Source organism: Linepithema humile, chromosome 4 (genome assembly GCF_040581485.1).
Source record: "Linepithema humile isolate Giens D197 chromosome 4, Lhum_UNIL_v1.0, whole genome shotgun sequence".
NCBI lineage: Eukaryota > Metazoa > Arthropoda > Insecta > Hymenoptera > Formicidae > Linepithema > Linepithema humile.
Genome location: NC_090131.1, coordinates 19,641,376 through 19,653,025, shown reverse-complemented (window position 1 = coordinate 19,653,025; position 11,650 = coordinate 19,641,376). Strand labels below are relative to the sequence as shown.

At 39.3% G+C, this 11,650-nt stretch overlaps 1 protein-coding gene across 6 annotated transcripts in view; it reads left to right on the top strand.

The window, feature by feature from the left end:
* The first annotated feature begins 12 nt into the window (after positions 1-12).
* Positions 13-11,650, top strand: part of LOC105672654 (zinc finger protein 541) — a 403,799-nt gene continuing 392,161 nt past the window's right edge. For 3 of the 6 annotated variants that reach the window (XM_067354497.1, XM_067354496.1, XM_067354507.1), the window contains exon 1: positions 907-2,282. The gene's annotated coding sequence lies outside the window, so the exon portion shown is untranslated. Of the gene's footprint in view, positions 95-906; positions 2,283-11,650 lie in introns of those variants that run through there. The other 3 variants (XM_067354494.1, XM_067354493.1, XM_012367730.2) reach the window with 3 other exon arrangements.

The window sequence follows — 11,650 nt, the reverse complement described above, 5'->3', positions numbered from 1 at the left end:
GTGGCACAGTGCAGAGGATCAGCATACGAAATTGTGTTGACTTTGATCAATTCCTTGCGACGAAGGAATCTCGAGCATCAGTGTCCTTGCAACGGTAATAATCTTGTTATATTTTATAATGCGACGTGCGATCTTATATTTAAAGCAAGTCGGTAATATTTTGTAATATTCCCGAAGCGAATTTAGGCTAGGTTGCTGTGCGTACGAATGCCAAATAATTGATAGATAAATACATGGATATATTCCAAGTTTTAATGTTTTTTATAAGATATATAAAGAAAAAGATAACTATGTTTGGGAGAATAAACATTTGAGGCTGTAGAATATAAATCTTCCTAGCATACAAATCTTGCTACACATTGCAGCGCGTTAATTCGTTTGTTTTATTATAATTATATTAATTCATGTAGCATGGATTGAAATGCTCTACTTAGTGTAAATTTAACTTATTTGACGACTACTAACAATAAGTGAAGTATATTCAGCCAAAGTTGCATTGGCGCATAAGCATATGCACAAGGAAATGGATTGTCCATAAGACGATGCATAAGGAAATAGACCAATCCAAATGCAACCAATCCGACGTACTTTTTGCTGCGCCATATTGATATATCGAAAAAAATATTGATTACTTATCGCAATGCGATATATTGCAATCTCGCAGCAGCACATTCACATATAATTTCGTTCAAATTCAATACACAGCTCAAGCATTCGATCGCACGCGGGACTTGACAATTCTTGTTGAGCTTTGTCCCCAGTTGTTATCGCGATGATATTCGACGTTTGCGTTGCTTCTGGATAGTTGGCGAAATTCGAAGGCGCGCGCGCGCCGTCCTGATTCGCCGCGGTTTCGGTGGCGCGCGGCACTACTTTCGCCGGCGGACTGATTCGGCGCGGCGGTGGCGCGGTCGGTCGCGGATCCCCCATGGTGGAACGTGGATGCTGTGTGCGCGGTGGTTTGTGTTTCGTACACGCGCGAATACGGACGACAATATACGCAAGCCGGCTGTGTCTGTCGACGACAACGACGACGACGTGTGTGTCCGCAACGTACTCGCGTTCTCCCGTTTCGCAGCCGTTGTTGTTCCCGCGAGTGACAATATCGTTCGATCGTACGTTCGACGGAACGACGATGCTCCCCGCTGTCAGCGGTCCGTATTGCGCTGTGCGCGATCGCGACGCGCGAGCGGTCAGTCCGCTGAAATGGTTGATTGCAACAGATTAGTAAACAAAACTCGGTTTACAGGTGGACACGATACGACGTACAAGTGAGGCAGCGTACTGACATCACTCACGAGAAAGATAACTACGACGAGGATCAAGTACGAAGCGAAATGTGCTCGTGACGCAAAGGAAGGGCAGAAATTTAAACAGCGACCGAGAAAGGAATAGGAAGAGGTATGCCGATCGTGTCTTGTTGCGACAGTGCTTGGCGATCGCGTCATTTCGCGTCGAGTGTCATCGTAGTTAAATGAACTTATGAGCGCGCCTTTTCAGATGAAACGCGTCGTATCCGTCGTACTCACTGTGACGTTGCGGGTGTCGTGAGTATGTGTGTACATGTGCCAAATAACGTGCATGATGCCGTGTGCCAACAACAACTGTGAACTTGTCTCGCTCTCCATTCGATCGTTTTGACAGCCGTATCAACAATTTTATTGCAGTTCTTGCGCAAGAAGAAAGCGCTCGCACGCTATCTCGTTCGTTCGCACGTGATTCGAAGACGCGAGTGTTTGGAACATTGGAGCGCGGCGCGCTGGCCCTTTAAATCGCCCGGAGCGCTTCTCCCCACTCCAAAGTGCGCGTGTAACGGTACCCCGGCGTCCCCTTCAGCCATTTAAATCCCACGAGGTCGGTCGACCACGTATCGCTTCGACGTCGTTTAAAGGGCCCATCATTTTAATCGTTGCGCCGAACTTTCTCTCTCTCTATCGCTCACTCTCTCTCTCTCTCTCTCTTGTTTCGATGTCGACGTCAACGTCGCCGTCGTTGTTTTATGAGCGTTCTTACGGCGCCACGATCAGTCACGCGCGCGAGATCGTAAACTTTCCGCGCGGCGACTCACAGCGCGACGTTTGACCGTGTTTTGGCAGCGATCACCGGAGGATCTTCTCTACCCTGCTTCTTACTCTACTTTCCAGCTCCTGGTAATCGCAGCTACAGGACTGAAGAATTATGTAATCGTCCGTCGAGAGGAGTCGTCGATCACTGAACTCGCCCGTTCAGCTCGGAATGCGGGATTCCTTCGCAATTTTTGGCAAGACATCGTGTTTGGCTTGGTGAGTACTCTTTGTTTCCCTCTCTTGGCTGCCGTCAACGCCGGCGCGTTCAAGATTTTACTGTGTTTTCTTAGCTGGTTACTAAGATTTTATTCGAAATTATTCTCTAATTATACCGAGTTTGTACGTTTTATTTTATTTTAGATAGGATCTTTTAAATATCATTTTCTTTATTGCATCAAAAATATATTTAATTTGTGATAATAATAGAATAATAATTCTATTAATTGGCGGAATGAGAAATTAGACAAAATTATATTAAAATATTGAAATCTTTTTTGCATACTCAATACATAATACTCTAATATTTCTTTACAATTTGTGCTCGGCATTAAGAATTAATTTCGTCTAAAAAGCCAAACAGAAATTATTTGAAAATTTAGTAATATAAATAAAAAAATGGTCGAGAAAATGACATCTTGGATACTGTAATTTTTATAATAAAAAATAGGGCGTCTTTTTTTAAGCAAAAATAATTAAAAAAAAAATCAATATTATTTAGTTAATATATCCATTTTATTTAAGTATATTCTTTGCTATTCTTTGATATTTTGATAATTTCCGTCATTTTACATTCTAAACATTTTAAATAAGAAAAAATACGTCACATGCAGCATGGAAATCTATAAACAGTTCGACGCACGATTAATGATATTGTATAGAAAATTATAAATTAATTAAGGTAAGTGAACAATATGTTAGAATAGTAAGAGTCAATCAATGGCTGATTTTCTCCGACTAGACATTATAAAACAGCTTTTACGAATTCGTGATTGTCGGCATGATGCGCGCAGCTAACGTTGCTTTTGCCTGGCAAAATTCCGATAAAACGAATGAAATTTTAACGGATACGTCTTCGCACGCATATAGAATGACGAGTTTGAGAGGAAGCGTAGAGATACTTCCTTGCTGTAGATATCGAATATATAATCGCCATGTATGACAATCGATACCTTCATTCTCGTCGACGCTTTTCGCCTTGGGCGACGCGTATAACAAGAGTAAAAATCGAAAAGTTAATGTCTCCTGTGCATTTTTTCTGTGTATGTCGTACGCAATTCACAGAAAATACGCAAAAAGAAACAGAAGCAAAAGGATTGTTAAAAGTCATCGCCATTACATTTAGCGATATGTTTTTTTATCTTATCTGATGAGTGTTCCAATTATTATTAAGTAAAGTCTACTTTAATACTCTGAATAAGAGCGTGCAAAAAGATGTCGACGTCGCAGACACGGTCGCTTGTAATGTCGCTTTTGTAATTACGATCACGTTAAAGATCCACGGGAGTTTGCGGCTCGCATAGATGCCAAATGTTGTGCCTAATAGATTCCCGCTGCCAAGAGAAGTGCAGCCAGCTGTGGTATCAATTTATTAATCTGACTTCTCTCTGAGAAATGGGGTCAGAGTTTGATTCGCGTATTTTTCCAAGCGACAATTAGTCATGGAATTCTTTAGATACGTTTAATGCTAAATTTGATAGGTAGATATCAATTGATCGATTATATCGATAAGTTATTGATTACGTTAAACTAATAAATTTTTTACGACCGTTGCTCGAATGGCGATTCGAGATATAATGCGAATCGATCTCCAGCATTCGCGCAGGAAACCGATTCGTGAGTTATTACGTTGGCATTTCCCGCAACGCTATTTATAGTCAGAGATATTTGTTTATATTTGTCCTATAAAATACGGCGCGATGGTGAAAGCTCTATTGGCAGTCGACGCACGATGCATAGTCGTAATGAAAAGCCGTATGCCATTAGTCCGCGTGTCGCGACCGGAAATGGATGGCTGTTTTTTTCCCCTACGAAAATCGCGTGACGTTGCCGCGCCGCGAGCCGTCACGTGCACGCTGCGTTTCTGATATCGCTGACCGACTGCATGTAAAATGCCGTCGTTCTCGTCCTCGGTGCATTTCACGGTGCGAGCGAGCACCGTGAAATCCGAATGAATGCGTGCCACGAGTAATGTATCATCTTTCCATTGCGTTCTTGTTCGAAATTTGTTCTCTTTATATCTGAAACATTGATTCAGTCTTTACTAGAAGATAGACACATGTCGCACATAGAAAAATAAATTTTGTTTAAATAATTTTTTAGATCTTTGGCGGAATAAAATCGATAACACGATTAAAAAGTTAAACAAGTTATGCAACACAATCTTGGAGAGAGAGATGTTAATTCTTCTTAATTAAATCTTTGATTTTATGAAACTTGGAATAAACTATCGTTCTTGAAACAAATCATCGCTCTTACTATCCTATTACACTTGCATATGTTTACAAACGGAGCGAGAAGTGCAAGTTTAAGTTTTGCTTTTGGCTTTTCTTTCTTCTTTGTCTATCGATTTTTAATCGAAAACACCAAACTCGCCAACTCGCACGGGCAGAAAATCATGATTCGACGAGGTCGAAGCTAACGGCATATAATTACTCGCGCGTTTAATTACTTCGCTAGGTTTTTCACGGTGATGTGATGCACACACGTTCGCTTTTTATTTGCGAAACTCGGAAAAAGAATTCGCTTCGCATCCGAGCGCTTTCGCGTGCGCTTCGACCCTTTCACTTACGGACTCATCAATCTCACCGGCTGGTTTTCCGACGCGCAGCCACAATCCCTCATTTCCAACCGTCTCTTATTCTCTTTCCTCTGTGGCCGTTTCGCTTGCGTTACGTAAGCCGGTATTATCATATCTCATGTATGTCGCATTATATCTTGCGTTTACCGCAGAATTGATATTCCTCAGTGTATATTTGCAATTTTTATAATGCTATATATTTAAATAGCTTAAGATACAATAAAATTTTTTAATTTTTTTAACAAATTATTAAATTTATCGTGCAATATTATATATAAATATGCAAAGTATTTTTTGATAAATAAATATTAAAGGCTAATAAATTAATAATTTTGGGTAAAAAAAAATACACATTTTTTTGTGTTGAAATAGCTTTCGTAGTTAATTGAAATCTAGGTTACTCAAACGTTACATCAAAATTCATTCATTTGCACATGGCTTTATACAATATTTTCTAAATATTTTGAGGACTAAAATAGTTCACAGAAACATTGGTTTTTTATGAAATCTCATTGTTTGCCATATGAAACATGTGTAACAAATCTTGTGCTTGCCATTCTGCTATTACATCATGCAATTTTATCGAGTGCCGTGCGCATATGTAAACGCTGGTTAATAATGTTACTAACTTTATGAGCCTTGTAATTAAATATTTTTGTTCGTTGACCACTAACGCCAGACATTAATGTTTGGTTTTGATATTATTTGCAAGGTTTAGCAGATTTTCTGCTTACGTCACGTTTCTTCCATCTGATATAATGCTACTTAAATTACTTAGTATCTTAACTTTGTTAAATGTTGAAAAAAACTTCCTTAGTTTAACTGTACTTTATATCTATTAATATAAATATAGGTATTTATATTTCTAAAAGCTTATTTCTCAAGCTTACTACATTCACCATCATTATGTAACATATATCGATGCGCGCGTAAAAATGTGCACTGTAATAACGCGGTGCACCTGTGTATCGTATTTTTGTGTATCGATCGAGCTGTTAACTCGCAATTAATGTCGCGCGTTCGTATCGTGGAATTTTCCGCATTCCCAAGAGACTTTAATTTTGCGGTGACTGTTCACGTCGTATTCCTCTCCCTCCGTGCATGATTAACTTCCCTCGTACATGTGTGTACACGCATAGACTCATTTTTAGATTTTTAGATCATATATTAGATTGAAACTTAAACAGTTTATATTTTTTGATATTTATGATATTTGATGTTTATAAATTCGATGGAGCTAAAAAGCATATTCTGATATTTCAAATCTTTTAACAAATATTCGTCCATTTTTACACTATTGATAGAGTTGAATCTATAAATCTCTTTCTTCAGTTATGTCTAACAAATAAACAGTAGTAGCATATACAAGACAATATAGCAGCAGCGTATAAATTTACAATAGTGTGTCTCCTCGAGAAATTACATTAATATTGCATGTCGTCCGGGATTTTATCGAACGCTATATTTATAACAGCCGCGCCTGTTTCTTTCATGAGGTAATTGGATGTCTATATCTCTGGAAAACTCCGTGGTCCATTCGTAAATCGATATATTTCGTGCCTGTGACAGGTGCCGGCTTGTCTGCGTAAATTTATCATGTCCGTCCAAAGCTCTAAAAATAAGCTCCCTCTCGCTACACTGTCGGCCACCGCGCTTATACCGTAACCCTTTGACTCGACGTTCGTATCGTATCGTATCGTATCGTATTTCTTTAATTAGAGCATTCACACCGAGATCAAAGTGCATGTTAATTAATACTTGATTACTCACGTTTCCTAATGTAACTTTAATATTGCTATCTTTTTAATCAAATCATACTCGATATTCATTATTATATATATATATATATATATAAGATCAACATTATTAGTTTAACGTTTATCCTTTTCCTATTGAACAACTAAACATGGTTTTTACGAAAATGCATAAGTGATTTATATATATATATGAGAAAAGTGTACAATAAAACATTGTCTTCCAATGATTAATATCCAGGTATTTGTACGTGACAGTTATCACACGGTGCAGTCACTCGAGCGAGAGATAGCTCTGCTATTCTTCTAGCAGAAATTAATAACGTGAGATAACTGTTATCGTTATGTTTGTATTTTTGCACTCCTTACTCATTCGTAAAGGTATTAATCATACTGTCTGCTTCTTTCCATCGGTAATGCTTTCCCATTAGTGACATATTTTTTGTCATTAATGATGTTTATATTTGCACTACTAATAATTTTGACACAGTTGCGGTGTGGTGAAAATTCGGAATGACGTAAAAGCTTCATTCGTTCGTTTTCTGATTGGTTAATTTTCCGCGACTCTGCGATATTAGGTCAACCATTTGTAAAATTCGCTTTCGGCTAGGTTCCACCAAATTCCGGTCTGCGTAGGCGATCCGAATAAAGGACCGTGACCGCAGAATGCTAACTATATGTGCCTGTGCAAACCCAGAGAGCGGGAGAACGTTACAAGTATGATTGCGACCGTTTGGCGAGTTCGTATTTGCCGCGAACCTACGCAAATGCATACGCAAACGCTTCGTAATTTCAGGTCAGTTATCGTTTTCCCCATTCTCCAATTTAATTACAATAGGAGGTTCCGTTGCAAAACGATATGTCGACGTTAATGTACGATGGTGATCCTTTATATACGCGTACAAGTTGCAATATCGTTCGTGATTACAATGCGTAACAAAAGTTAATATATCTCGTTTGTGACAATACAGCTTGTAGGTTTTTTTTCAAATTTGATGAGTAATTATAGTAATAAGTATAAATAATACTGCATAATTTTAATGCAACTCTGCGTAAGCGGAAACGATATAATACGTGTGCGAATGTGTAACTCGTGATAATTTTTAAATTAAAATTTGTTTTATTAAATATTAATAATGAGTATAACAATATTAATGTATTATCGGTAATGCGCGCGTATCCGCGTGCACGATAGCGGATAAAAACCAGATTAACTCGCTGGCTTTTCATCGTTCCGCGGTGAACGTACCGCCGTTTCACGCACCGCTACGCCGTGTTGCCGTATACTATATACGGGTCCGTAGTAGTACAACGTTAAAATCAGTTATTATCAGTGAGTAAACGTGGCGGCAACATTTAACGCTTAATTATTTTACCGCGGCGTGCAACGTGGCGTGTCAATGCGAAAATGGCCGCCTTTTACATACATCACGTGGTGTTTTCATTTAGACTCGAAAGCATAATGCAAAACGCGCAATGCGAAAAAGTCGACCGTCAAATTTCTCATTTCAGACGCACTAATTCAATCGGCATCGATATACGTTCTACGGTGCGCGACATGCGCTTTTGTTTAGTCAATCAGTGGAAAATGCCATGGGTGGATTCGACACGCAATACGTCCGATATTATCAGATTTTGCTCTCTAATCTCTCTGATCTCAATTTTCCACACTCTCGATCGTCACGGAAATTATTTTAGTCCATGCAATCTACGATCGAGTAGTATGTTCGGCGGCGCATATTTACACACACGTACAAACTGGTGTGTGTGCAAAATTAGTATTATCTCTCTCTTTTTATTTTCGATTTAGCCCACACACTTACGCACGCACGAACGCAGGGGACGACATGTGTCACGCAGGCAGATTCACACTCTGCCGGCAACGCGGATGTGAAGTAATTGCAATTAAAATTTGTCTCGCGAAATCGTTTATCCGCGCTCCGCGCGAACGCGGCGAGAGCTTTTATCCCGCGCTTGTTTTACCTTTATCGCAATTTACCGGCGAATCGAAAGTTGCCGTTAGGAGCTCCGATCCCGCTCTCCCCCGCACTTTTTCTCTCTCGACCGATAATTAACAATTCGCGTCCAATAACAACGGTCGCGTGACGCACTGTCGCGATCGTGCAGGCTACTGTTGATCGAAATGTCGGGCATGCGATCTGTCGCTCTTATTTTATTATAGTTGCAATATTTTTTTATACGAGTTAACGCCTAAATAAATAAATAATTTTTGTTTTCTATCATCGATTATCGATATTGACAAAACTTGTTGATATAGAATTTTTGTAAACACTTTTGGTTTACAAATATTGCAAAATAAAAAACTAAATGAATGGTTTTTTTATTACGTTAATTTGTTTTAGCATCATTTAATATTAACTTTAATTGCGTAAATTTTATTCTCTACAAACAGTATTATAATTTTATACAATTTATAATTTCTAAAAGAACGCGGTGAATTGCAAAGCCGTACTCATAATCCGATCTGTTAACGCAATCGACCCTAACTGTTTCAACGAAACCAGATTACAATATATAATAATGTAAATGCATTATAACGTAGGTAATGTTTTCTTTTCAACCATGTGTAAAATACAATCTGCATAAATGTTTCAGCTAGCGTTAACTGTTGTTAAACAGGAGATTTCACTCCCTTTTGAGTCCGAAACGCAGCGGCTTTGCGCGGTCGCCAAAAATCAAAATCCGCATGTACATTATGACGGAAATTTAAACGTCTGTGACGTGTGCAAAGCAAATTCGGATTATCGGTAATATTTCCGGTACAGCCGGTTGTTAATAATGCTTCTATTATTAATGAACGAACTCGCGTGCGCGCTCGCGCACGAGCGCGGCCACGTTGTTAACGGCCTACCAGGCGCGAAGGCAATACGTCACGAGGCCCGATAATGCACCGCGCGGGACAGGTGACGTGTAATTGTAAACTCGATTGTAAAAGGCCGCGGCTGTGCCAATGCGATCGGCCGCCAGTGCCGCATTTGCTGCTGCGTCCGCCGTTCGCGCGTCATATATGCGTGTGTTTGTATGTATATCTGCCGCGCCCGCCGTGCGCCCGTCACGCGCAGCACGTTATTCGGCGAGAGTTCTCGAAATGTTCAATAATTAAAAATGCTGTTGACAGAGAACTCGCCCCCGATTCCTGCATTTATATTTGGGCACACGAGTTCGATGCCCGAAGTACTATGCGAAATATACCGAGCCGTCGAAATATACCGAGCAACGTGATTTGCATTTTTACAAATAAAAATCAGCTTACGTCACACGAACTCGGATTTTCCCCATTATTAATACGAGAAATTCCTAATTTATTTCAACAAAAACTATTTTTACGATTTTTTGTGATTTTTTTGAAAATAGATTTATAAACAATACAGTTAGTATTCGTATTCGTGAAATAATATGAAATGCATATACACGCATTCAGCGCGCATATCAAAATAGAATGTTATCGGGCAATGTAGAATAAATATTATCTCACGTGCGAAACTTCTAGAGATAGAGAACCGCCTCTATGACAACATGACCGATAATCTCCGCTTTTGTATTGTATATATACCGTATATCCACGTGTTAGCGGTATCTCAAGGATATTGAACCAGTTCTGTGACCGACGGCTACGGCTTTTATAAATAAAGAAAATGTACTGGACCTGATCACTTTCATGTGCACAGAGAATTTCTCAAGGGTGGGGCTCAGACAAAAGATTTTAAACATTTTGTGTGTCCAAACTATTCGAATAATTTGAAGCAGAAAAAAATGAGCGTCAAGTTTCGATATCTCGGTTAGTTCGAACGTAATTCCTATCATCGCGGCATACTATAAAAAGTTTTACTATGATTTTACATGACAGTGTAAAATTTTAATTGACATAATGTCTGGTGGGAAATTATATTTGTATCGTTACACATTATTAAATTTTCATTTGCAAATTTTAATTTTATTTCCAATATGGAATATTATGCATTAAATATTCTTTCATTGCGTTAAAATATAATTGTTCGGTTATTTTGCATCGTGTTCTTTAATTAATTCGGATAATCGTGGCTTCGTATTTCGTTTACGTCGTGCAATATTTTTAGCATGTACGCGACACATTTTTGCAGGATGAAAAAAGATAGCGCGTATTAAAATATCATTTACCAAGCGATGAGCCCGCGTCCAGGCGCGCAGCGTCATAACCCGAAACCGAAAGAACGATACGGGCGAGGCGAAACACGGCAAGCGACAAGATTTATAAGGCTCTCACGGGCCGCCATAAAGCTTGAGAATTCTATTTATTTCGCGCACGCGGGGTCAAATGTGGGCCGGACGCGCGATGAGATAAATTTACGGTCCTTTTTAGGCATCAAATCTGGCGGGTCGGCGAAGTTTGGCTTGCAGCCAGCGGGAGAGGCCTCTCGGCCGTTGCATGAGCGAAATACACCAACACGCGAACGCGGCATTATGAGGATATTTAATTTGTGCGCCGTTATATTTCACTTGGCGTTGATGGAATGGCTTGTTCTCTCCCGATTCTCCGTTTCTGCGCGAGCTAGGACGTGATTTACCGTGATCTCTATCAAGCCGGCTTCAAAATACGCGCTGATTTCTTTTTTTTTTTACTTTCTCCTATTTTCTTCTCTCTTTGTCTCTATTTCTATCTACGTAGCCTGTTACATTTTCTTCTTTTGTATCTCTCTCTGGACAACCTTTTTTCACATGTTCACGTTCCATGTCATACATCGTGATCCGTTTTTCGTACGACAGCGAGATATTGCACATCATCAAGAACGAGAGAGATCAACTTATGTTCGCTTGAGATTCGGAATATTTTTTACATGTGTTTCAGGAATTTCACTCTTTGAAGAATTACAGAGAAAAATGGCTAGTACTAAATTTTCGTTGTATTTGTAATTAGAGAAAGGATGGAACTCGTTTTCGGCGGGTATTTTGCGAAATTACAGGGCCTTTTAGCAACGATGGTAATTAACGTTTCCGGAAGGGCAATGTTGAAAATCCGCGACGTTAAGAATTAC